The 27,513-nt window shown below is 36.5% G+C and overlaps 1 long non-coding RNA gene across 1 annotated transcript in view; it reads right to left on the bottom strand.

The window, feature by feature from the left end:
• LOC105477903 (uncharacterized) overlaps positions 1 to 22,227 on the bottom strand; it is a 185,569-nt gene extending 163,342 nt beyond the window's left edge. The window contains exon 1 of the long non-coding RNA XR_011625378.1: positions 22,159 to 22,227. This is a non-coding gene — a long non-coding RNA (uncharacterized lncRNA). The remainder of the gene's footprint in view (positions 1 to 22,158) is intronic.
• Positions 22,228 to 27,513: the final 5,286 nt, after the last annotated feature.

The following is a 27,513-nucleotide window of genomic DNA, read 5'->3' as shown; positions in this document are numbered from 1 at the left end:
GTGCACTTGAGAATATTTGTATGAAGCTCAAAGAAACCAGAAAACAAGATAAATTAAAGATGGACATTTTAGCACTATGAGATTTAAAAGAATATAAAATGTATTTGTGTAAAATTTTAAAAATGAAACACATGAATATCACTTCTGCCATATTCATGTACATTCATATCTCTCTTTTAATATAGAAATGTATACAGAACACAACTAATATTTAATATATCATAGATCTCATACATGCAACAGAAAACTTCAATATGTTTTCATATGCTTTATTTGTGACATTGAACCCTCACTTGTGTCACATGTCATGGGTCAAACTAATACTCCTTGTGGAAAAAATGCATCCATTTTAGTGTGTTTCATCTAAAACAACTGATGTGCTCCCTCTATAAGGAATCTTATTAACTACTTTACTTCGTTTATTGTTCTCTTCTGAAATTTCTAGGTATATATGTTTTTGAGTATTTAATATACCTTCTAAACTATTGTTTCCCAAGCAACATTAAACTTGTTCTGCACACTTCATTTATATGACATAATTTATATTACTTGACAAGTGAGTACAGTTAGCTTAGGTAAGATTGCATTTAATTGATGCTATTTTCACTATATTTGTAAAAAATCAACTTCATTTAACCAACCCTTCATTTGTATACCTGACACATTCTTAAGACATGAGTATCATAGAGAAAACTACCCACTTAGTAATTTATATGTCATCATGAGAAAATGCAATAATAGTTACATATTTTAATGTTTATAGTTCCTACCTTTAAGGCATAAGGGAGCTTAAATATGCTATGTGGTAATACTTATTATAAACATAATGTGAATTATAATTTTATTTATTATAAAATTATTTGTACTAAGACTGCTTTTAATCCAAATTTAACTCATGAAACAACCATAAATGCTGTATTTCCAAAGTCATTTAATAACGGTTTAATATTCTGAAAATCCTTTATATTTCAAGGAGGCTGCAGTCAGTTAATGGTACATTTAGACCCAACAGTAACTTGAAAAACACATTCCCCTCTGTTGTTATAATGAGAATACATTTCAGGACCATGACAGGATTTAAAACTCTGTAAATTCTTTTCCAAGGTTGTTTATGCCTATTTATAAACATAATATTGACTCCTCTTATAACATGCTTGCCATCACTTGTTTTAGTTAAAGTTTAACTTGTTTACATTTTGCTTAATACATTGTAAATAAAATAAATTGATAAAGTAATAAAATATTTTAGAAAGAAATCTTCATGTTATTTTAGATACATTATTAGAATGCTAAGGTATAATTTTAGTTTCTGATCAATAATATATAGCTTCAAAATGAACTTCTCTTCCTCCTGTTAGTATGTGCTCAGTGTGAAGTTTAAGAAAACACATAAGAACAAAGCAAATGGTATCCAATCTTAAACATAAAAACTTTTTGAGGATTTCCCAATGTATTATGTTATTTACTTGCTCCACTCTTTCTGGAATAATCTGAACAAATTAAATCAGGTAGCTCAAAGGTTCCTCTGCTCTAATGTTTGACTTCCATTCTGGCACAATGACACTAGACTCTCCACTGATTTCTAAATTGCTTTATTGTGTAATTTGGGAGGACTAGAGGAATAGAATCTACAATCAGAGGCAGCTGGTCGAAACAGGTGTTGCAGAAAATTATAATCCTACTTTGATTAATCCTGTTTTTTACAGCCGCCCTGTAGTTATGCATGACAGGTATCCAAATAATCAAACATACAGTCTTCATTGCAACAATCTGAGTTACTGTCAGGAGAAACATCAGGAATTACTGAAGCATTGATGCCAACATAATGTGTGTTTCATGAAACAGGCTTTTGTTATTTCATTATTTCTCCAATGTTCTGGGGAAAAATATGTATGAATGTGTGTGTGCGCACCTGTGTGTGTTCTTTGTCAGAAAGCTGTGCATTTTTCTGCTCATAATGGTGATTTTAAATAACCCATAAATTTAAAATCTGCCTTTTCAAAATAATTTTAAAACACAGCTATGTGTTAACAAGTCCATGGTAATTGTTTTAGGCAGCATCTGGAATTATAACTGCATCTGTAACAAGGCATATACAAGAGTAAGAATCACAATGCAGTTATTAAAGCACTGTAGTATTTTCTTTTGCGTATCAATATGCTGTTAAAACAGTTCTCTTGCTGCTTCTTTTTCAGCTTAACAACAATCACCATCCTAAATCACACACAGCTTAGTGGAGCTGTCCAGCATTCAGTCTTTTTGAGAATAGTCTCTTGGTATATTTGGTATAAGGAGTAATGAAAAATCATAAGTGATTTTGTGGGGTCTGAAACTAGTCCTCTTAGAACAGTCAAGGCAGGAGAAAATTTCCCTGTCTCATTTTGTAGATCAACTCTAGTTAAGTAAGTCTATAATTAGAATAGAAACAGAAGAGTTAAAATAGACACAAATAGCTGGGCACGGTGGCTCACGCCTGTAATCCTAGCACTCTGGGAGGCCGAGGCGGGCAGATCACCCGAGGTCAGGAGTTCGAGACCAGCCTTGCCAATATGGTGAAGCCTCATCTCTTTTTTTTTTTTTTTCTTTTTTTGTAGGTAAAGAAAGGCAGATTTATTAGAGAAAGTAGGAAAATACATTGCAAGAGAGCAACGGGTAGAATCAGCAAAAGAGGAACTGACTTCAAGGAAATGAAGGCTTGCTGGAGATTTTATAGGATGGTTCTTGATAATGCCAAGGTAGCAGGGAGCTAACTGGCATTCTTCTTTCAGCCGAGGTGTTTGATGATGAATTGGAGTGTTTGATGATAAGCAGGAAGTTTGTGAGTTATTGTACGTTATTTGCTCAAGAGGACTATATGTCCCGGGCCATAAAGAAAGACACAGCCATAACTTAAACTTACCTGCATCTTCTTTTTTGTTTATATGTCCTGGACCAACTCCTTTTCCCTAATTAGGACTGCACATTTCCCTGATCTTTTTTTGTTTTTTTTTTTATACTTTAAGTTCTAGGGTACATGTGCACAATGTGCAGGCTTGTTACATATGTATACATGTGCCATGTTGGTGTGCTGCACCCATTAACTCATCATTTACATTAGGTATATCTCCTAATGCTATCCCTCCTCCCTACCCCCTCCCCACAATAGGACCTGGTGTGTGATGCTCCCCTTCCTGTGTCCAAGTGATCTCATTGTTCAATTCCCACCTATGAGTGAGAACATGCGGTATTTGGTTTTCTGTTCTTGTGATAGTTTGCTGAGAATGATGGTTTCCCACTGCATCCATGTCCCTACAAAGGACACGAACTCATCCTTTTTATGGCTGCATAATATTCCATGGTGTATATGTGCCACATTTTCTATTAAAAATACAAAAATTAGCCCAGCGTTGGCAGGTGCCTGTAATCTCAGCTACTCGGGAGGCTGAGGCAGGAGAATTGCTTGAACTTGGGAGGCAGAAGTTGCAGTGAGCAGAGATGATACCACTGCACTCCAGCCTGGGCAGCAGAGCAAGACTCTGTCTCAAAAAATAAATAAATAAAATAAAATAGACACAAACAATTGTGTATTTACTAGACATAGGTAGTAGTGTAACGTAGTCATTTATAAATCTATGATCAAGCTTTCTTTGCTCTGGTCATATTATTCCTCTGCTTAAAGTCCTTCAATGCTTTCCATTCTTCCCAGAGAAAAGCCAAATAAATGACTATGGCCTACAATGCTTAATATCTGCTCCCCAATACTGCACCCCACTATTATTCATGAATACAATATAACATTCCCCTCCTCCTTCTCACGACATTCCAGATGCACAAATTTCCTTGATATTTTTCTGATATTTATCTTCTCCAAATACACACGATTTACTCCCTTATCTCAAATAGGTTTTTGTGAAAATGTCACCTTCACAGTTCAGTACTTCCCTAACTTCCCTACTTACTATTACAGACTCCAGTATCACTTTTCTACCCTGCTTTTACTATGTTCTTACTCATTATTTTGTAACAAGATTTTACAAAAGAGATTTAGAGAAATGCTGTAACAAGAGATTTAGAGATAGTACAGAATCTTCATGAACACTCTTTACCCAGCTTTCTCTAACCTTCATATGTAACCATAGCATATTTTCCAACACTGAAGAATTACTATACTACTATACTACATTGATACAATACTATTTAACAATCTACAGTCTTTATTATTTTTTCAATTTTCCTGCTAATGTCTTTTTCTGACTTGGATCCAGTCATTGTGTTTAGTCACATCTCCTTATTGTCCTCTTCTACGTGACAATCACTGAGTTTTTCATGACCGCAGAGAATACTGAACAAGTATTTTGCAAACTATCCCTGGAGTCATTAATTTTTGTGTGTGTAAGAAGAGGCAAAAGATATCTACATAAAATATTTAGATTTATTCTGTAAAGATTTATCTCTTCGTCCTCATTTATGTACTCAATCATTTATTTCAGTATACATTCATGGATATTATTTTATTATCTGGGTTTTCATATAATACTTCCATTATTTATTTTGTTAATCAAATTATTCTGGATTTGGCCATTAGAAGGTCTTCTATGTTATCATTTGTCTTCTTTTAAAATGACCCTTGGCCCTTTCTTCAGCACTTTTTACTTTGTGACAGTGCAAGCTACCTCAGACTAGTTCTGAATTTTCCCTTCCGCAATATAAGACTCAACTATTTTTCCAAGAATGTACTAATTCTAGGATTTTTAGTGGACAGTTCTAAGAAATATACAATATCTACTAACCCATGTATATTCACCCACACACATCTTTATTCCTCTATTTATGTCTCTGTATATATACTGAAGTAAACACGAGATCATATTGATATCTCTGACTTTACTCCAGACAGCACACAGATTTCATTTGAGTCTTTAACCCTTTTTCTGAAGGGAAGAAGCCTGGCTCCATTAATTTCAATTTATTTACTTATTTGTTTGATGCTAGTTTACATGTAAAGTGACTTTAGAACTGTTTTGAATAAAATATGTACCAACTAGAGTATAGCGTTCATGTACAATTCTTTTGCATTTAGCCTTACAATATCCAGTCAAAACACCATTTTCCAAAGTTACATATGTCAGTACTTTATTTCTATACCCTCTTCATTAAGGTTATTTTATATATTTGTAATGTTTATTTGTCACAGTCTGCATTCCATCTTGTATATGCTAAAATCATGCTGTTGTTGTTGTTGTTGTTTGTTGTTATCGTTGGTGTTGTTCTGTCATTGTTGTGTTTTCCATTCAGTCAATGTCACTCCTTGTGGTATATGGTTGTATGAATTTTAACAATTTGATTAAAAAAAAAAAAACCCTAATACTGCAAGAAAACTTTCACTACTCCAAAAATTTCTTTTTGAGCCTTTTGGTAATCAATCCCTGACATATCATCTAACATCTGCAGCAGTGGAGGAATGTTAGGCATTTGGGGGCCTGGGATAAGGCATGGGATGAAGAAATTAACTCCTTTTAGAGCCTTTATCCAGTCATCTCATTTTCAGCCTAAATCCCTGCTTTCAGATGTACACAGTAGTCTAATTCCTCATTCTTACTAGGATTTTGCCTTTTAAAATGAACGTCTTTTAAAATCCACCCTCTTCCACCACCCTACAGACTTAAGTTTGAGGTTTTTCCAACTTTGATAAGTCACCGCTTATTCATCTATTTTAAACCTACACTTTATTAGCTCTTTCTCTTTCACTATCACCATAAAGCATATTCTCTTTGCCCTTTGAGTTTATTATTTTACAAAAATTTACTGCAGATTAAGACAGAAGCAGACATTAATAAGTGTACTTAATATTTGATACTTAAGGAAACAGAACATGGATAGAATTTGGAAGTGAAATTATTGAGTAAAAAAATCAAGCTCCAAAAATGCACAGATGACATTACCAATTATGTAAATACATAGATATTTTTTAAAGGACTGGACAAATATACACAGGTATCTCAGTATTTTCTTACGAAGATGGTGTAGGATGTGCCTAAAATGGAAACAAGAGGAATGCCAATGTTCACTGTAATGTTCTACTTTGTTTAAAAAATATTCTAAACTAAAAAGGTAAATTATTATAATTTTTAAATTAAATATAGAGGGGTATGTATGTCTATCATAATATTATTTTTAAATTTTTATGTATTTTAAGTATTTCATAATTTAAAAGGTAAAGTTTATCATGGTAAAATTTTCTTAATGGTCAATAACATATTTAGGTCCCTGATGATTATATATTTATCATGAGACAGACTTCTGGGAATTAGTATCAAGTAAGATGACATATTAGATTTCTATATTTTGTCCACTAGCTTTCAATTTCCAACATGGAAAATGTCACACATTTATACATGCAGCAGATAAAATTATAAATAATATTTTCTTAAAGACTAACCTGAGACATTCTTTATAGCAATATGGTAAGTGACAGCAATGCAACCAAATATGCCACCTAATAGCAGAAAGAAAAAAAAACCACATGCTTCCTGGACAGATATTCAATATCCATGTACTTTTGGATCTCTTTTCTTTACTAAGAATCCTATAATAATCCAGAATAATTTGGCTATTATTTCATAATCTATAGAAAGAATGCTAATACAGACATTTACAACTGCTTAATTTTCTTCATGTAGAATACCAAATTTTTCACAAGTTTTAAAATTTATCAATATCCTTGGGAAATTTAGCTGTTAAGAAATGGGATGGAAAAAATCACACAAAGGCATGACACATTTTGTTTAACTCCAGTAATTATATATTATAGATGTAAAACACATATGCCCACCATTTTCATCACTGTAGCTAGTAAGTTTTCATTGTCATTGGCCAGGTGGCAGATCTGTTCACATTCCAAAAATTTACTTTTGAAGATCCCTACAAAGGGCTCCCCTTGGCATTAGTCAACAACAGAGATATATCTGCTTTAATGTGAACACTTGGTCTCAACATCTGTCATTTTTTTTTTTTGCAGCTCATGCCCGGCATCCTTGCTTTTTCTCTTTGTTTCCAGGCATTTGCTGTCTGTATTATGTTACTTTGCCTTTATCTTCTCCTTTGTTTTGAAAGATACTTATTTCAATAGAAAAAATCTCTAATTTGCCTACTGTAAATGTAATTAATGTTAATTAAAACATTCAAATAATGCATTTATACAACTGAATATAAAATGCCCCTGAGTAACATGCATTGGCTGCAACCATTGGATTAATATACTATATGCTAAATGTGAAAGATTCACTTTATTTTCAATGGTACAAATAGATTGAAAGTAAAAGTATGGAAAAATATAGTCTATGCAAACAATAACTAAAATAGATCTGCTGTGGCTATACTAACATCAGGCAAAACAGAGTTTAAGACAAATTGTAATGCAAAGAAAGATATTTTATAAAGAATACAGGATGAATAGATGAAGAATATATAAGAACTATAAACACTATAAGCACTTAACAAGAAAGCCTTAAAATACACTAAACAACACTAACAGATTTAGATTTAAGGAAAGAAATAGCAAGTTCAACAATAATTGTTGAAGAAGTAATACTTTGTTTTCAATAGTAGATAGAACAACTAGGCAGAATATTACCGAGGAGATAGAAGACTTAACCCCATAAACCAGTTAGAACTGACATATGTCTATAGAAAATTTCACCCAATGTATCTAGCAAAATACACATTTTAATTTAAAAAAATTTAGTTGTTGTGGGTGCATAGTACAGGTATATGTTTGTGGGGTACATGACATGTTTTGATACAGGCGTGCCATATGAAATAAGAACATCATGAGGAATGGTGTATCTATCCCCTCAAACATCTATTCATTGAGTTGCAAACGTCTAATTATATTATTTAAGTTGTTCCAAAATGTATAGTTATTATTGACTAGAGTCACCCCTGTTGTGCTATCAAATTATAGGTCTTATTAATTCTTACTATTTTTGAACCCATTAACCATCCCCACTTCCTCCCCAGCTACCCACTAACTTCCTCAACCTTTACCATCCCTCTACTCTCTATGTCCATGAATTCAGTTGTTTTGCTTTTTAGATCCCACAAATAAATAAGAATATGCAATATTTGTCTTTCTGTGCCTGGCTTATTTCACTTAAAATAATGATCTCCAGTTCCATCCATGTTATTGAAAATGACTGGATCTCATTCTTTTTTATGGTTGAATATTACCCCATTGTGTATATGTGCCACATTTTATTTATCCATTCATCTGTTGATGGACACTTAGGTTGCTTCCAAACCTTAGCTATTACAAACAGTGATGCAACAAACATAGGAGTGCAGATTTCTTTTTGATATTCTGATTTTCTTTCTTTTGGGTATGCTCAACAGTGGGATTGCTGGATCATATGATAGCTCAAACTTTAGTTTTTTGAGGAAGATCCAAACTGTTCCCCATAGTGGTTTCACTAATTGTCATTCCCACCAACAATGGATTAGAGTTCCCTTTTCTCCACATCTTCCCCAGCATATGTTATTGCCTTTCTTTTGAATATAAGCCATTTTAACTTGAGTGAGATAATATATCATTGTAGTTTTGATTTGCATTTCTCTGATGATAAATGATGTTGAGTACCTTTACATATGCCTGTTTGCCATTTGTATATCTCCTTTTAAAAAATGTCTATTCAAATATGTTGCCCATCTTTTGATCAGATTATTAGATGCTTTTCCTATAGAGTCATATCAAGTACTTATATTAGTATATTCTGGCTATTAATCCTTTGTCAGATGGATAGTTTGAAAATACTTTCTTCCATTGTGAGGATTGTGTCTTCACTTTGTTGATTTTATCCTTTACTGTCCAGAAGCTTTTTAAACTTGATGTGACCCTTTTTGTCCACTTTTGCTTTAGTTACCTGTGCTTGTAGGATATTGTTCATGAAATGTTTGCCCAGAATAATATCTTGTAGATTTTCTCCAATGTTTTCTTGTAGACATTCATGGTTTGAGGTTCTTAGATTTAAATATGTAAACCATTTTTATTTGATTTTTGTCTATGGTGAGAGATAGGCATCGCTTTTCATTCTTCTGCCTACAGATATCCAGCTTTGCTAGCACCATGTATTGAAGAGATTGTCCATTCCTCACTGTATGTTCTTGCAACCTTTGTCTAAAATGAGTTCACTGTGGGTACATGGATTTGTTTCTGGGTTGTCTATTCTGTTTTATTTATGTATCTGTTCTTATGCCAGTACCATGCTGTTTTCATTACTATAGCTCTGTAGTATGATTTAAAGTCAGGTAATGTGATTCCTCCAGATTTGTTCTTTTTGCTTATGAGAGCTTTGGCTATTCTGGTTCTTTCCTGGTTCCACATAAATTTTATAACTTTTTTCTATTTTTGTGAAAAATGTCATTAGTATTTTGATAGAGATTGCTTTGAATCTGTGGATAGACTTGGTTAGTATGAACATTTTAAACATAATGATTCTTCCAATCTGTAAACATGAAAATATTTTTTCCATATTTTTAGTGTCCTTTTGTTTTCTTTCATAAGTGTTGCATAATTTTTATTATAGATCTCTTTCTCTTCTTTGGTTAATTCCTAGGTATTTAATTTTATGTGTGGCTATTGTAAATAGGATTACTTCTTTTTTTCTTTTTTAGATTTTTCACTGTATATAAAAATGCTACTGATTTCTGTATGTTGATTTTGTATCCTGTAACTTTACTGAATTTATCAGTTAAAATAGTTTTCTTGTAGAGTCTTTGGGTTTTTTCAAATATAGGCTCATATCATCTGCAAACAAGGATAATTTGATGTCTTCCTTTCTAATACGGATGGCCTTTATGCCTTTTTCTTGCCTGATTGCTCTAGTTAGGATTTCCAGTGCTATGTTGAATAACGCTGATGACAGTGGGCACCTTTGTGGTGCTCCTGATCTTAGAGGAAAGGCTTGCAGTTTCTCCTCATTTAGTGTGACACTAGATGTGGGCCTGTCATGTATGGTCTCTATTATGTTGAGGTACATTCCTTCTATCCCCAGTTTTTTTTAGGGTTTTTTTTTATCATGAAGAAATGTTGAATTTTATCAAATGCTTTTTCAACATCGATTGAAATATTCATATCATTTTTATCCTTTATTCTGTTGATATGATATATCACATTGATTGATATGCATATGTTGAATCATCCTTGCATCCCAAAGATAAATCTCACTTAGTCAAGATAAATGATCTTTCAAAAGTATTATTGAATTAAGTTTGCTAATATTATATTGAGGATTTTTGCCTTTTTAAATGTGTCTTTAGCTGGCTTTGGTATGAGTGTAATACTGGCATTTAGGGTGAATTTAGAAGTATTCCTTCCTGCTCTATTTTTCAGAAGAGTTTGATTAGGAGTGGTATTAATTCTTCTCTAAATGTTTGGTGAAATTCAGCAGTGAAGCCACTGGGTCTTGGGATTTTCTTTACTGGCAGGTTTCATATTACTGCTTTGATCTTGTTACTTGATATTGGTCTGTTCAGATTTTGAATTTCTTCCTGGTTCAATCTTAGTGGATTGTATGTGTCTTAGAATTGGTCCATTTCCCCTAGACTTTTGAATTTATTGGAATATAGTTGCTCATAGTAGCCACTAATGAAACTTTGAATTTCTGTGGTATCAGTTATAATGCCTTCTTTTTCACCTCTGATTTTATTTGGGTCTTTTTCCTTTTTTCTTCATTAGTCTGGCTAAAGCTTTGTCCATTTAGTTTATCTTTTCTAAAACAAATTTTTTGTTTCACTGATTTTTGTATTGTTTTCTTCAATTAATATTTATTTATTTATTGTCTCATCTTTATTATTTCCTTTCTTCTACTAATTTTGGGTTCAGTTTGCTTTTTTTGTTTTTTTTGTTTGTTTGTTTTTTGTTTGTTTGTTTTTTTTTTTAGTTCTTAAAGATGTATGACTAGGTTATTTGAAGTGATTAAAATTTTTTTTTATTATACTTTAAGTTCAAGGATACATGTGCAGAATGTGCAGATTTGTTACATATGTATACACATGCCATGGCGGTTTGCTACACCCATCAAGCCATCATCTACATTAGGTATTTCTTCTAATGCTTTCCCTCCCCTAACCCTACACCCCCAGAAAGGATGGGTGTGTGCTGTTCCCCTCTCTGTGTCCATGTGTTCTCATCGTTCAACTCTCACTTAGGAGTGAGAACATGCAGTGTTAGGTTTTCTGTTCTTGTGTTAGTTTGCTGAAAATGATGGTTTCCAGCTGCATCCATGTCCCTGCAAAGGACAAGAATTCATCCTTTTTATGGCTTCATAGTATTCCATGGTGTATATGTACCATATTTTCTTTATCCACTCTACCATTGATGGGCATTTGGACTGGTTCCAAGTCTTTGCTATTATGAACAGTGCCGCAATAAACATAGTGCACATGTGTCTTTATAGTAGAATGATTTATAATCCTTTGGGTATATACCCAGTAATGGGACCACTAGGTCAAACGGTATTTCTGTTTCTAGATTCTTGAGGAACCACCACACTGTCTTCCACAATGGTTGAACTAATTTACACTCCCACCAACAGTGTAAAAATGTTCCTATTTCTCCACGTCCACTCCAGCATCTGTTGTTTCCTGACTTTTTAATGATCACCACTCTAAGTGGTGTGAGATGGTATCTCACTGTGGTTTTGATTTGCATTTCTCTAATGACCAGTGATGATGAGCTTTTTTTATATGTTTTTTGGCCACATAAATGTCTTCTTTTGAGAAATGTCCATTCATATCCTTCACCCACTTTTCAATGGAGTTGTTTTTTCTTGTAAATTTGTTTAAGTTCTTTGCAGATTCTGGATATTAACCCTTTGTCAGATGGATAGATTGCAAAAATTTCCTCCCATTCTGTGGGTTGCCTGTTCACTCTGTTAATAGTTTATTTTGCTGTGCAGAAGCTCTTTAGTTTAGTTAGATACCTTTGGTCTATTTTGGCTTTTGTTGCCATTGCTTTTGGTGTTTTAGTCATGAAGTCTTTGCGCATGCCTATGTCCTGAATAGTATTGTCTACGTTTTCTTCTAGGGTTTTTGTGTTTTTAGGTCTTATGTTTAAGTCTTTAATCCATCTTGAGTTAATTTTTGTACAAGGTGTATGGAGGTGGTCCAATTTCAGTTTTCTGCATATGGCTAGCAAGTTTTTCCAATACCATTTATTAAATAGGGAATCTTTTCCCCATTGCTTGTTTTTGTCAGGTTTGTCAAAGATCAGGTGGTTGTAAATGTGTGGTGTTATTTCTGAGGCATCTGTTCTGTTCCAATGGTCTGTATATCTGTTTTGGCACCAGTATCATGCTGTTTTGGTTACTGTAGCCTTGTAGTATAGTTTGAAGTCAGGTAGCGTGATGCCTCCAGCTTTGTTCTTTTTGCTTAGGATTGTCTTGGTTATGTGGGCTCTTTATTGGTTCCATATGAAATATAAAGTAGTTTTTTCTAATTCTGTGAAGAAAATCTATGATAGCTTGATGGGGATGGCATTAAATCTATAAATTGCTTTGGGCAGTATGGCCATTTTCACAATAATGATTCTTCCTATCCATGAGCATGGAATGTTTTTCCATTTGTTTGTGTCCTCTCTTGTTTTCTTGAGCAGTAGTTTGTAGTTCTCCTTGAAGAGGTCCTTCACATCCCTTGTAAGGTGGATTCCTAGGTATTTTATTCTCTTTGTAGTAACTGTAAATGGGATTTCACTCATGATTTGGCTCTCTGCATCTGTTATTGGTGTATAGGAGTGCTTGTGATTTTTTGCACAGTGATTTTGTATCCTGAGGACTTTGCTGAAGTTGTTTATCAGCTTAAGGAGATTTTGGGCTGAGACGATGGGGTTTTCCAAATATGCAATCAAGTCGTCTGCAAACAGATACAATTTGACCTCTTATCTTCCTATTTGAATACCATTTATTTCTTTCTCTTGCCTGATTGCCTTGGCCAGAACTTCCGATACTATATTGAATAGGAGTGGTGAGAGAAGGCATCCTTATCTTGTGTCAGTTTTCAAAGAGAATGCTTACAGTTTTTGGCCATTCAGTATGATATTGACTGTAGGTTTGTCATAAATGGCTCTTATTATTTTGAGATACTTTTCATCAATACCTAGTTTATTGAGAGTTTTTAGCATGAAGGGGTGTTGACATTTGCCAAAGGCCTTTTTTGTGTCTATTGAGATAATCATGTGGTTTTTGTCATTGGTTCTGTTTATGTGATAGATTACATTTATTGATTTGCATATGTTGAACCAGCCTTGCATCCCAGGGATGAAGCTGACTTGATCGTGGAGGATAAGTTTTTTGATGTGCTGCTGGATTTGGTTTGCCAGTATTTTATTGAGGATTTTTGCATCAATGTTCATCAGGGATATCGGCCTGAAATTTTTCTTTTTTGTTATGTCTCTGCCAAGTTTTGGTATCAAGATGATGTTGACTTCACAAAATGAGTTAGCGAGGATTCTTTTTTTATTGTTTGGAATACTTTCAGAAGGAATAGGACCAGCTCTTCTTTGTATCTCTGGTAGAATGTGGCAGTGAGTCCCTCTGGTTCTGGACTCTTTTTGGTTGGTACATTATCAATTACTGCCTCAATTTCAGAACTTGTTATTGGTCTATTCAGCAATTCAACTTCTTCCTGCTTTAGACTTGGGAGGGTATATTTGTGTCCAGGAATTTATCTATTTCTTCTAGATTTTCTAGTTTATTTATGTAGAGGTGTTTATAGTATTCTCTGGTGGTAGTTTGTATTTCTGTGGTCTCAGTGGTGATATGCTTTTTATCACTTTTTATTGTGTTAATTTGATTCTTCTCTCTTTTCTTCTTTATTTGTCTGGCTAGAAGTCTATTTTGTTGATCTTTTCAAAAAACCAGCTCCTGGATTCATTGGTTTTTTGGAGGTTTTTTTGTGTCTCTATCCCCTTCAGTTCTACTCTCATCTATTTTTAGTTATTTCTTGTCTTCTGCTAGCTTTTGACTTTGTTTGCTTTTGCTTCTCTAGTTTTTCTTAATTGTGATGTTAGGGTGTTGATTTTAGATATTACCTGTTTTCTCTTGTGGGCATTTGGTGCTATAAATTTCCCCTAAACATTGCTTTAAGGGTGTCCCATAGATTCTGGTATTTTGTGTCTTTGTTCTCATTGGTTTCAAGGAGCTCGTTTATTTCTGCCTTAATTTCATTATTTATTCAGTAGTCATTCAGGAGCAGGTTGTTCAGTTTCCATGTAGTTGTGCAGTTTTGAGTGAGTTTCTTAATTCTAAGCTCTAATTTGATTGCATTGTGGTCTGAGAGACTGTTACAATTTCTATTCATTTGCATTTGCGGAGCAGTGTTTTACTTCCAATTATGTGGTCAATTCTAGAATAAGTGTGATGTGGTGCTGAGAAGAATGTATATTCTGACATGCCAGTCTGTGTCTTTTAATTGGGTCATTTAGCCCATTTACATTTAAGGTTAATATTTTTATGTGTGAATTCAACCCTGTCATTATGATGCTAGTTGGTTATTTTGACCATTAGTTCATGCAGTTTCTTCATAATGTCAATAGTCTTTTCAATTTGGTATGTTTTTGCAGTGGCTGGTACCAGTTGTTCCTTTTCATATTTAGTGCTTCCTTCTGGAGCTCTTGTAAGGTAGGCCTGGTGGTGACAAAATCTCTCAGCAATCTGTAAAGGATTTTATTTCTCCTTTGCTTATGAAGCTTAGCTCGGCTGGATATGAAATTCCAGGTTGAAAATTCTTCTCTTTAAGAATATTGAATACTGGCCCCCACTCTCTTCTGGCTTGTAGGGTTTCTGCAGAGAGATCTGCTGTTAGTCTGATGGGCTTCCATTTGTGGGTAACCGGATCTTTCTCTCTGGCTGCCATTAACATTTTTTCCTTCACTTCAACCTAGGTGAGTCTGATGATTATGTGTCTTGGCGTTGTTCTTCTCAAGGAGTATCTTTGTGGTGTTCTCTGTATTTCCTGAATTTGAATGTTGGCCTGTCTTGCTAGGTAGGGGAAGTTCTCCTGGATAATATCCTGATGAGTGTTTTCCAACTTGTTTCCATTCTTCCCATCACTTTCAGTTACACCAATCAAACCTAGGTTTGTTCTTTTCACATAGTTCCATATTTCTTGGAGGCTTTGTTCATGTCTTTTCCTTGTTTTTTCTCTAATCTTGTCTTCACACTTTATTTCATTAAGTTGATCTTCAGTATCTGATATCCTTTCTTCCACTTGATTGATTTGGTTATTGATACTTGTGTATGCTTCACGAAGTTCTCATGCTGTGTGTTTCAGCTCCATCAGGTCATTTATGTTCTTCTCTAAACTGGATACTCTAGCTAGCAATTCTTCTAACCTTTTTTCAAGGTCCTTAGCTTTCTTGCATTGGGTTAGAACATGCTCCTTTAGCTTGGAGGAGTTTGTTGTTACCCACCATCTGAAGCCTACTTCTGTCAATTCACCAAACTCATTCTCTGTCCAGTTTTGTTCCCTTGCTGGTGAGGAGTTGTAATCCTTTGGAGGAGAAAGGATGCTCTTGTTTTTGCAATTTTAAACCTTTTTGAGCTGGTTTCTCCCCATCTTCATGGATTTATCTATCTTTGATATTTGATGCTGGTGACCTTCAGATGGGGTTTTGTTGTGAACATACTTTTTGTTGATGTTGGTATTATTCCTTTCTGTTTGTTAGTTTTTCTTCTAAGTCAGGTCCCTCTGGTTCAGGTCTGCTGGAGTTTGCTGGAGGTCCACTCCAGAGCCTCTTTGCCTGGGTATCACCAGCGGAGGCTGCAGAACAGCAAAGATTGCTGCCTGTTCCTTCCTCTGGAAGCTTCTTCCCAGAGGGGTGCCCACCGGATGCCAGCTGGAGCTCTCCTGTATGAGGTGTCTGTCAACCCCAGCTGGGAGATGTTTCCCAGTCAGGAGGCATGGGGGTCAGGGACCCACTTGAGGAGGTAGTTTGTCCCTTATCAGAGCTCAAACACTGTTCTGGGAGATTCACTGCTCTCTTCAGAGCTGGCAGGCAGGAAAGTTTAAGTCTGCTGAAACTGTGCCCATAGCTGCCTCTTCCCCCAGGTGCTCTGTCCAGGGAGATGGCAGTTCATTTATAAGTCCCTGACTGGGGCTGCTGCCTTTCTTTCAGAGATGCCCTGCCCAGAGAGAAGGAATATAGAGAGGCACTCTGGCTATAGCAGTTTTGTCAAGCTGCAGTAGGCTCCACCCAGTTCAAACTTCCCAGTGACTTTGTTTATTCTGTGAGGGGAAATCTGCCTTCTCAAGCTTCAGTAATGACAGATGCTTCTCTCCACACCAAGCTGGAATGACCCAGGTTGATATCAGACTGCTGTGCTTGCAGCAAGAATTTCAAGCCAGTGGATCTTAGCTTTCTGAGCTTTGTGGGCATGGGATCCACTGAACTGGGCCACTTGGCTCCCTGGCTTCATCTCTCTTTCCAGGGGAATGAATAGTTCTGTCTCATTTGTGTTACAGGCACCACTGGGGTATGAAAAGAAAGTCCTGCAGCTAGCTCGGTGTCTGCCCAAATGGCCATCCATTTTTGTGCTTGAAACCCTGGGTCCTGGTGGTGTAGGCACTGGAGGGAACCTCCTGGTCTGAGAGTTGTGGAGACCATGGGAAAAGCACAGTATCTGGGCCAGAATGTGCCATTCCTCATGGCACAGTCCCTCATGGCTTCCCTTGGCTAGGAGAGGGAGTCCCTCCACCCCTTGCACTTCCCAGGTGAGGCAACGCCCCACCCTGCTTCTGTCAAACTGTGGGCTGCACCCACTGTCTAACCAGTCCCAATGAGATGAGCTGGGTTCCTCAGTTGGAAATGCAGTAATCACTTGCCTTCTTGCTGGGAGCTGCAGTCCAGAGCTGCTCCGAGTCAGCCATCTTGCCAGCTGCCCTCTTTTATTTTTTGATGTAGGCAGTTACAGCTATAAATTTTCCTCTTAGAATTTCTTTCACTGTATCTGATAGGTTTGGATCTGTTGTGTTTCTGTTATCATTTATTTCTAGAAATTTTTCAATTTTTTTCTTAATTTCTTTATTGACCCACTAGTCATTCAGAAGCATATTGTTTAATTTTCATGTACTTATATAATTTCAAAAATTCCTATTGTTATTTATTTAGTTCCAGTTTTATCCCACTGTGGTAAGAGAAGGTGCTTGATATTATTCCTCTTTTCTTTTAGTGTTTTAAGACTTGTTTTGTGATGTAATATATGGTCTATCCTTGAGAGTTATCTATGTGCTGAGGAAAATAATATGTATTCTCCAACTCTTGGATAAAATGTTCTGTAACTGTTAACTCTATTTAGTATATAGTGCTGATTAAGTATAATGTTTCTTTGTTGATTTTCTCTCTGGAAGATCTTCCCAAAGCTGAAAGTGGGTATTGACGTCTTCGACTATTATTGCATCAGGGTCTATCTCTCTCTCTTTAGCTCATAATGTTTGCTTTATGTATCTGGGTACTCCTATGAGAGTGTATATATATTTAAAATTGCTATGTCCTCTGCTGAGCTGACCCCTTTGTTCTTATATAGTGGCCTTCTCTGTCTATTCTTAGTGTTTTTATCTTGAAATCTATTTTCTCTAATAAGGATAGCGACTCTTACTCTTTTGGCTTCCACTGGCATAGAATATACTTTTCTGTTTCACTATTTTCAGTCTATATGCGTCTTTATAGGTGACGTGTATTTCTAGGCAACAGATCAATGGGTCCTGTTTTTTCATCCATTCAGCCAATCTATGTGTTTTGATTAGAGGGTTTGGTCTATTGTCATTCAATGTTATTATTTATAATTAAGGATTTACTCCTGCAATTTTGTTATTTCTTTTCTTGTTGTTTTGTGATCTTCCTTTTTTTCTTTCTTTCATTCCTGTCTTCCTCTAGTGAAGATAACTTTCTTTGATGGTATGATTTAATTTTTTGCTTTTTATTTTTTGTGTATTCTTTGCATGTTTTTTGGTTTGAGGTTACCATGAGGCTTGCAAATACTATCTTATAATCCATCATGTTATCCTAGTAAAAACTTAACACTAAAGAAACAAACAAGTAAGTAAAAACAACAAGCAAACAACCAAGCAAAAAGAAAGACTTAAAAAACTTGTCTTAATTTTATCCCCTTGCTTTTTAACTTTTTGTTGCTTCTATTTATATTTTATTATACTGGCTATTTCTTGAAAGCTTATAGCTAATTTTGATTGGTTCATCATTTACCCTTTCTACTTAGGATAAGCAGAGTTTACACACCATAATTACACTGTTACAATATTCTGTGTTTTTCTGTGTATTTACTATTACCAATAAGTTTTGTACCTTGAGGTGATTACTTATTGCTCATTAATGTTCTTTTCTTTTTGATTGAAGTACTATTTTTAGCTTCCTTGTAGGACAGGCCTGACATTGATGAAATCCCTCAGCTTTTGTTTGTCTACAAAAGTTTTTATTGCTCCTTCATGTTTGCTGAATATTTTGCTGTATATGCTATTCTAGAGTAAAAGGTTTCTTTCCTTCAGCACTTTAACTATGTGATACCACTTTTCCCTGACTTGTAAGATTTCCAATGAAAAGTTTCCTCCCAGATATTGGAGCTCCATTGTATGTTACTTATTTCTTTTATCTTACTGCTTTTAAAATCCTTTCTTTATCCTTGACCTTTGGATATTTGATTACTAAATGCCCTTAGGAAGTCTTGTTTGGGTTAAATTGACTTGGTGTTCTATAACCTTCATGGACTTGGAAATTGATATCTTTATCTTGGCTTGGGAACTTCTCTGTTATTACTCCTTTGAATAAACTTTTCACCACTATTCCTTTCTCTTCCTCCTATTTAAGGCCAGTAACCCTTAGATTTGCCCTTTTGTGTTATTTTCTAGATCATTCAGGCATGCTTCATTGCTTTGTATTTTCTTGTCTTTTATCTCCTCTTATTATTTTCAAATGGCCTGTCTTCAAGCTCATTTTGATTCTTTCTTCTGCTTGACGCATCCAGCTACAAAGAACTTTGATACATTCTTTTGTATGCCAACTGCATTTTTCAGCTCTGAATTTCTGATTGACCCTTTATTTATTTATTTATTTATTTATTTATTTATTTATTTGAGACAGTCTAACTCTGTCACCCAGGCTGCAGTGCAGTGGCATGATCTCAGTTCACTGCAACCTCTACGTCCTGGGTTCAAGCGATTCTTGTGCCTCAGCCTCCCAGGTAGCTGGGACTGCATGCATGCACCATCATGCCAAGCTAGTTTTTGTATTTTTAGTAGAGATGAGGTTTCACCATGTTGGTCAGGCTGATCTCGAACTTCTGACTTCAAATCCCAGCCTTGGCCTCCCAAACTGCTGGGATTAGAGGCATGAGCCACTGAACCCTGCACTCAGGCTGACTTGTTTAATTATTCAATTTCTTTGTTAAATTTATCTGATAGAATTCTGAATTCTTTCTGTGTTATCTTGAATTTATTTGAGTTTCTCCAACACAGCTATTTTCAATTCTCTATGTGAAAAGTCACAAATCTCTGTTTCTCTAGGATTCATCCATGGTGACATATTTAGTTCATTAGGTGAGATCACGGTTTCATGGATGGCGTTAATGCTAGTAGACATTCTTCAGTGTCTGGGCATTGAGGTGTTAGGTAGTTATTGTAGTCTTCACCCTCTGAGATTATTTGTAGCTTTTCTCCTTAGGGAGGCTTTCCAGATATTTGAAAGGACTTGGATGCTGTAATCTAAGCTGTTTCTGCTTTGGGGGGCATTCCAAGCCTAGTAAGGCTGTGGTTCTGGCAGACTCATAGAGGTACCTCCTTGATGGTTGCATTAGCCCTTTTTTATGCTGCTGATAAAGACATACCTGAGACTGGAAAGAAAAAGAGGTTTAATTGGATTTACAGATTTACATGGCTGGGGAGGCCTCAGAATCATGGCAGGAGGTGAAAGGCACTTCTTAAATGGCAGCAGCAAGAGAAAAATGAGGAAGATGCAAAAACAGAAACCCTTGATGAAACCATCAGATCTTGTGAGACTTATTCACTACCATGAGAACTGTATGGGAGAAATCACCTCCATGATTCAAATTATTTACCACCAGGTTCCTCCCACAACAGGTAGGAGCTATGGGAGTACAATTGAAGACGAAATTTGGGTGGGGACACAGAGTCAAACCAGATCATTCCATTGCTGGCCCCTCCAAATCTCATGTCCTCATATTTCAAAACCAATCATGCCTTCCCAATAGTTCCCCAAAGTCTTAACTCATTTCAGCATTAACCCAAAAGTCCACAGTCTAAACTCTCATCTGAAACAAGGAAAGTTCTTTCCACCTATGGGCCGTAAAAATCAAAAGAAAGCTAGTTACTTCCTAGATATAATGGGGGTAAAAATATTAGGTTAATACAGCCATTCAAAATGGGAGAAATTGGCCAAAACAAAGGGGTTACAGGGCCCACGAAAGTGTGAAATCCAGCAAGGCAGTCAAAATTTAAAGTTCCAAAATGATGTTCTTTGACTCCATGTCTTACATCTAGGTCATGCTGATGCAAGAGGTAGGTTTCCATAGACTTGGGCAGCTCCACCTCTATGGCTTTGCAGAGTACAGACCCCCTACTGACTGCTTTCATGGGCTGCGGTTGAGTGTCTGTGGCTTTTCCAGAGGCATGGTGCAAGCTGTTGGTGGATCTACCATTCTGGGGTCTGGAGGATGGTGGCCCTCTTCTCACAGCTCCAACAAGAGTTGCTCCAGTAGAGACTCTGTGTGGGGCCTCTGATCTCACGTTTTCCTTCCACACCACCCTAGCACTGGTTCTCCCTGAAGGCCCCTGCTCCTGCAGCAAACTTTTCTTGGGCATCCAGGAGTTTATATACATCTTCTGAAATCTAGGTGGAGGTTCCCAAATATCAATTATTGACTTCTGTGCATCCACAGGCTCAACATCACATGGAAGCTGCCAAGACTTTTGGCTTGCACCCTCTGAAATCATGGGTTGAGCTGTAACCTTGGCTGTAATCCTTTTAGCAATGGCTGGAGTGGCTGGGACACAGGGGACCAAGTCCCTAGGCTATACATACCATGGAAATCCTGGGCTTGGCCCCCAAAATCATTTTTTCCTCCTAGGCTTCCAGTCCTGTGATGGGAGGGGCTACGACAAAGACCTCTGACATGCCCTGGAGACATTTTCCCCATTGTCTTGGGGATTATCATGTGATTCCTTTTTCCTTAAGCAAATTTCTGCAGCCAGCTTGAATTTCTCATCAAAAAATAAGTTTTTCTTTTCTACTGCATCATCAAGCTGCAAATTTTCTAAAGTTTTATGATCTGTTTCTTTTCTAAAATGGAATGTTTTTACCAGCACCCAAGTCACCTCTTGAATGTTTTGCTGCTTAGAAAGTTCTGCCGGATATCTTAAATCATCTCTCTCAAGTTCAAAGTTCCACAAATCTCTAGGGCAGGGACAAAATACTGCCAGTCTCTTTTCTAAAACATATCAAGAGTCACCTTTGCTCCATTTCCCAACAAGTTCCTCATCTTCATCTGAGATCACCTCAGCCTGGATTTCATTGCTCATATCATTATCAGTATTTTTGTCCAAACCATTCAACAAATCTCTAGGAGGTTCTAAACTTTCTCAAATTTTTCTGTCTTCTTCTGAGTCCTCCAAACTGTTCCAATCTCTACCTGTTTCCCAGTTCCAAAGTCGCTTTCACATTTTTGGGTATCTTTTCAGCAGCACCCTACTCTACTAGTACCAATTTACTGTATTAGTCAGTTTTCATGCTGATGATAAAGACATACTTGAGACTGGGAAGAAAAAGAGGTTTAATTGGACTTACAGTTCCACATGGCTGGGGAGGCCTGAGAATCATGGTGGGGGGAGGTGAAAGGCACTTCTTACATGGCAATGGCAAGAGAAAAATTAGGAAGATGCAAAAGTGGAAATCCCTGGTAAAACCATCAGATCTCATGAAACTTATTTACTACCACAAGAACGGTATGGGGGAAACCTCCCCCATGATTCAAATTATCTCCCACCAGATCCCTCCCACATCTGGGAATTATCGAGTACAATTCAAGATAAGATTTGGGTGGAAACACAGAGCCAAACCATATCAATGGTATTAGAAATATACGGGAGAATTATCTGGATTACCTGGTAGAGACTCTTGTTCTTTTCCCTAACTTTCTCCCAAGCATACAGTCTCTCTCTCTCTGTTCTGAGCCACGTAAAGCTAGGGGTGGAGTGACATAAGCACCTCTGTGGCCACCACCACTATGACTTCACTGGGTCAGACCTGAAACCAACACAGCACTGGGTCTCACCCAAGGCCTGCTGCAACCATTTCCTGGCTACTGCTTATGTTTGCCCAAAGCCCAGGGGCTCTACAGTCAGCAGGTGGCAATGCCAGCCAGGCTCATGACTTTCCCTTCAGGGCGACGAGATACCCCAGGCCCCAGGTGGGTCCAGAAATGCTCTCCAAGAGTCAGGGACCAGAATAAAAATCCTTAGAAGTCTACCTGGTATTCTGCTGTACTGTGACTGAGCTGGCACTCGAACCACAAAACACAGTCCTTCCTACTCTTTTCTCCCCTTTCGAAAGGCAAAAGAGCCTCATCCCATAGTCACCATCACTCCTTGCCACAAGGAGTACTGCCAGATTACCACTGATGTTTTCTTAAGACTCAAGGTCTCTGAAGTCAGCTTGTGGTGAATGTTGCCTAGCCTGGGACTCATCCTTTAGGGCAGTGGGCTCCCCTCTGGCCCAGGGAATGTCCACAAATGCCATACAAGAGTCATGTCCTTGAATAGAAAACCCCAAGAGCCTACTAGGTGCTCTACCCCACTGTGGCAGTGTTGCTACCTGAAGCCAGCAAGTCTCAGAGACTCACCAAGGGCCCTCTATCTAGTAGCAGCTATCACTGCTGGTTATTCGGGGTCCAAGGGCCCTTCAGTTAGCAGGAAATAAATGCTGGAAGGACTGGGTCATTTCCTTCAAGGCAGCAGGTTCCCCTCTGGTTCAGGGTGTGTCTAGAGATGTCATCTGGGAGCTAGGGCCTGAACAAGGGCCTCATGACTCTGACTGGTACCCTATCCTGCTGCAGCTGAGCTGGTATCCAAGATGTAAGACAAAATCCTCCCCGCTATTCCCTCTCCTCTCTTCAAGGAAGGGATCTCATTTGGAGTCAGGAGCCTGGGGTTATGGGAGGAGTGATGTCAGCACTACCTTGTCTGCCCCAGCTGGTGTTTCTGTATGTTGCCTGCCCCCACAGTCCACCGTCTCTGGGCCTAGTTCAGTCCTAGGAATCATCAAGAGTTGCAGTCCTTATGGCCCAGACTGATTTCCAAGTTTCCTTAGGGACATAAAGCACTTTGGCCCTCAGTAGCAAGGTTTGCAGGCACTCAAGTTCTAACCCCTTACATTGGCAATTCCCCTCTAAGGGCTGGTTTAAATGCTCCCTCCATGAGTGGGCACCATCTGAATTTGGTCTGGTTTTCCTTTTTGCACTAACAGAATAACACAGAGTTTAATTCCTCACAATTACTGTTTTCTCCTTCCCCCAGTGCCCAAAGATGCTTCCGCATCACACCGCTGCCAGGAGTGGAGAAGAGGTGGAGTCTTTCAGGAGGTGGAGTGATTCAAGACTATTTTATCTATCTCTTCAGTGCCTCTTTCAGCTATATGAAGTTAAAATCAAGTATAGTAGTACTCACCTGATTTTTGGTTCCTGTGAAGGTGTTTTGTCTTTTCTTTTCTTTTCTTTTTTTTTTCAGAGGGAGTCTCGCTCTGTCGCCCAGGCCAAAGTGCAGTGGTGGGATCTCCGCTCACTGCAAGCTCCGCCTCTGGAGTTCCCGCCACTCTCCTGCCTCAGCCTCCGGAGTAGCTGGGACTACAGGCACCCGCCACCACGCCTGGCTAATTTTTTGAATTTTTAGTAGAGTCAGAGTTTCACCGTGTTAGCCAGGATGGTCTAGATCTCCTGACCTCATGATCCGCCCTCCTCAGCCTCCCAAAGTGCTGGGATTACAGATGTGAGCCACCGCTCCCAGCCATGAAGGTGTTTTTTTTTTAAGTAGATGGTTGTTAACTTGGTGTCCTTGCAGGGGATAAGTGGCACTTTCTATCCCACTCCTGCTCCATCTCTCTCCAAAATACACATTTTTCTTGCCTGTGCATGGAATGCTCTGCAGGATAGGCCACCTGTTATGTCACAAAACTAATCGAATACATTGTGAAAGATTGAAATAATTAAAAGCAATTTCTTCAAACAAATGGAATTAAGTTAGAAATTAGTACAAATGCAGTTTTTAAAATTCATAAATATGTGGAAATTGAAAAACACACTCTGTATTTATCTTTTTCTGCTGCCATACAAAATGTCACAAACTTAAAGAAAATTTACTGTCTCACAGTTCCAGAAGCTACATGTCTGAAATTAAGCTGTTAATATCATCATACTTCTTCTACACCAGTAGAGACGCCTTTCCTTGCCTTTTGCTAGCCACTGGTAGTTTGCTGGCAACCTTGGTTTTCCTCGAATTGGAATGGCATAACTCTAATTTGTGCATCATCACCACATGGCATTCTCCTTGTATGTCTGTCTTCACAAAGCCATCTTCTTATAAGGACACTGGTCATCATGGATTACAGGCCTACCCTACTCCAGTATACCCTTCTTAACTTATCACCTCTGCAACAACCCTATTTCCAAATAAGATCACATTCTGCAATAGTGGATGTTAGAACTTCAGTATATCTTTTGAGAAGAGTGGTATTATTAAACTTATAACACACTGCTGAGTAATAAGAGAGTCATAAAGAAATTGCAAGAGAACTTAGGAAAAAAAAAAAAAACAAGTACCAATGGATATCTCTTACGAATATAGACATAAAAATCCTTAATGAAATAATAGAAAACAGAACTCAGCATTACATTTAAAGGATTAAACATGACCTTGTAGAATTTGGCTAGTCTTCAAGTTTAACATACGAAATTATTCAATATAATACGCCACAATAATAAAGAAAAGAAGACAAAACATCTCAAAAGATGCAGAAAATCATTTTACAAAACCTAACACCATTTCATTTGTTCAGTATTAATAAAAATACTGAACAAACTAAAAATAAAATGAAATTTCCTCAACTTGATAATGAGCATCTATAAAAACTCCACAGTTAATACCGTATTTAATGATGAAATACTAAAAATTTGACTTCTGAGATAAGGAACAAATCATGATACCTGTTATTTTCACTTCTTTTCAACATTGTCTTGGAAGTTCTAACCAGGGAAATTGGCACTAAAATGAGATAAAATCATCCAGATGAAAGAAAAAAAATAAAAGTATCTCTATTCACAGATGACAGGATCTTATATATAGAAATCCTGAAGAACACATAGATACACAAACTATTGCAGTGAATATATGTGTTCATAAAAGCTTCAAGATATAATATTAGCATGCAGACATTAGTTGTATTTCTATGCACTAGCACTGTACAACTCTATATTGAAATTTAAAAATCGATTCCATTTTAAATGGCATCTGAATCGATATAATACTAAGGAATACATTTAACCAAAGAAGTATGAGACCTCTACATGGACAACTATAAAATATTGTAAAATAAATTAAAAAGAATATTTAAAATGCAAGATATCCCATGCTCATGAATTGTAAGATGCAATATTGTTAATATGTTTATACAAAACTAATTATTCCACAGAGTCAATGCTACCTTTTTCAAAATTCCAACTACCTTTTGGAAGAAAGAGACAACCCTTATCAAAATTCAAACTGCCTTTTAGTAGAAATAGACAACATAATCCTACAATATAAATGCAAGTACAAGGGACACCAGATTGTCAGAACAATATTGGAATTAAAGAACAAAGTTATATAAATCACACTTCCCAATTTTACAACGTAAAAGAAAGCTACAATAAGCAAAGCAGTGTGGTACTGTCAAAAGGATAGACATACAGATAGATGGAATAGAATTGAGTAATTAGAAACTGATATTGAAGAAGATCTATTGCTTTTCAAGAAGGCCAATATTATTCATGGGAAAAGAATAGTCTTTTCAAAAACTGGAGCTGGGATGCCTAGATATCCACATGCAAAATAATAAAATTGTAGCCGTAATGAATCTAATATGTAAATGTAAGAGCTACAACTATAAAACTCTTAGAAGGAAAAATAGGTATACACCTTTATAAGCTAGCATTATGAAAGTTTCTTAAATATGAGAGCAAAAGCACAATAAGCAGTAAAAAAAATTATTAACTTGGACTTTATCAAAGTGAAAAATGTGTGTCAAAAGTCACTGTCAAAAAAGTAAGAATACAACCCACAGAATGGGAGAAAATATGTGCAATTTATGTATCTTTTAAGGGTTTAGTATCCTGAATATATTTTTAAAACACCACTCAACAATAAGAAGACAACCCAATTTTTTACATTGGCAAAGGACACAAAAAGGCATTTCTCCAAAGAACATAAACCAATTGCCAATAAGGACGTGAAAAAATGTGATAAAACTGTCGTTAGTGAAATGCAGATCAAACCCACTGTGAAATACCACTCCACACATACTAAATTGTTATAGCAATTTTAAAAAGAAAAAGAAAATAGCAAATGTTGACAAGGATGCAGACAAATCAAAACCCTCATCCATTGCTCGTAGGAATCTCAGTGACATTGCTGTGGAATGAAATAGTTTGGCAGCTTCTCAAAGAGTAAAATATAGTGTCACCACACAACCTACCAATTACACTCCTATCAATATAAACAAGAAGATTCAAAATATACGTAGAATAAAAACTTGTATGCAAATGTCCATGGCAGTATTATTCATAATAGCCACGGGGTGGAAATAACCCAACTGCTCTCCAAATGAACGATGATAAACAAAATGTGTTGTATCCATACCGTAGAATATTGTTCAACCATAAAAGGGAAGGAAGCTCTAATACATGACTTTGGTACAGATGCACTTACAAACATTATGCTAAATGAAACAGTTCAAACACAAAATACATTTATGTGAGTCCATTTTAAAAATCAACATCTATAACAGGCAAAATCAGAGAGACAGAAAGTAGATTAGTGACTGCCAGGATATGGAGAGAGGGCAAAATGGGATTGACTACTAAAAGATATGAGTTTTCTCTTTGGAGTAATGAAAATGTTCTGGAATTAGAGAGTGATGATCATTTTGCAACATTTTAAAGTTTCTACAAATCACCTAATTGTACTCTTTAATATGGTTAAAATAATGAATTTTGTGTTATATACATTTTGTCTCAATAAAACATATCTTAAAACAAACAACAATGCCTCAAGAGATATCTCTGTATTTTCCTAGTAGTCTGTTGAATAAATAAAATTTGTCTAAAAATCAAAATAATAAAATTCATTATCATACCTGTTGCCAAATTGCCTCTGAAATTGAGATCCAGTTTGTGCTTTCATCATAATGAAAGTATTTTCCACCAAAAAACC

Source organism: Macaca nemestrina, chromosome 7 (assembly GCF_043159975.1).
Source record: "Macaca nemestrina isolate mMacNem1 chromosome 7, mMacNem.hap1, whole genome shotgun sequence".
Taxonomy (NCBI): domain Eukaryota; kingdom Metazoa; phylum Chordata; class Mammalia; order Primates; family Cercopithecidae; genus Macaca; species Macaca nemestrina.
This window is presented reverse-complemented; position numbering and strand designations above follow the sequence as displayed.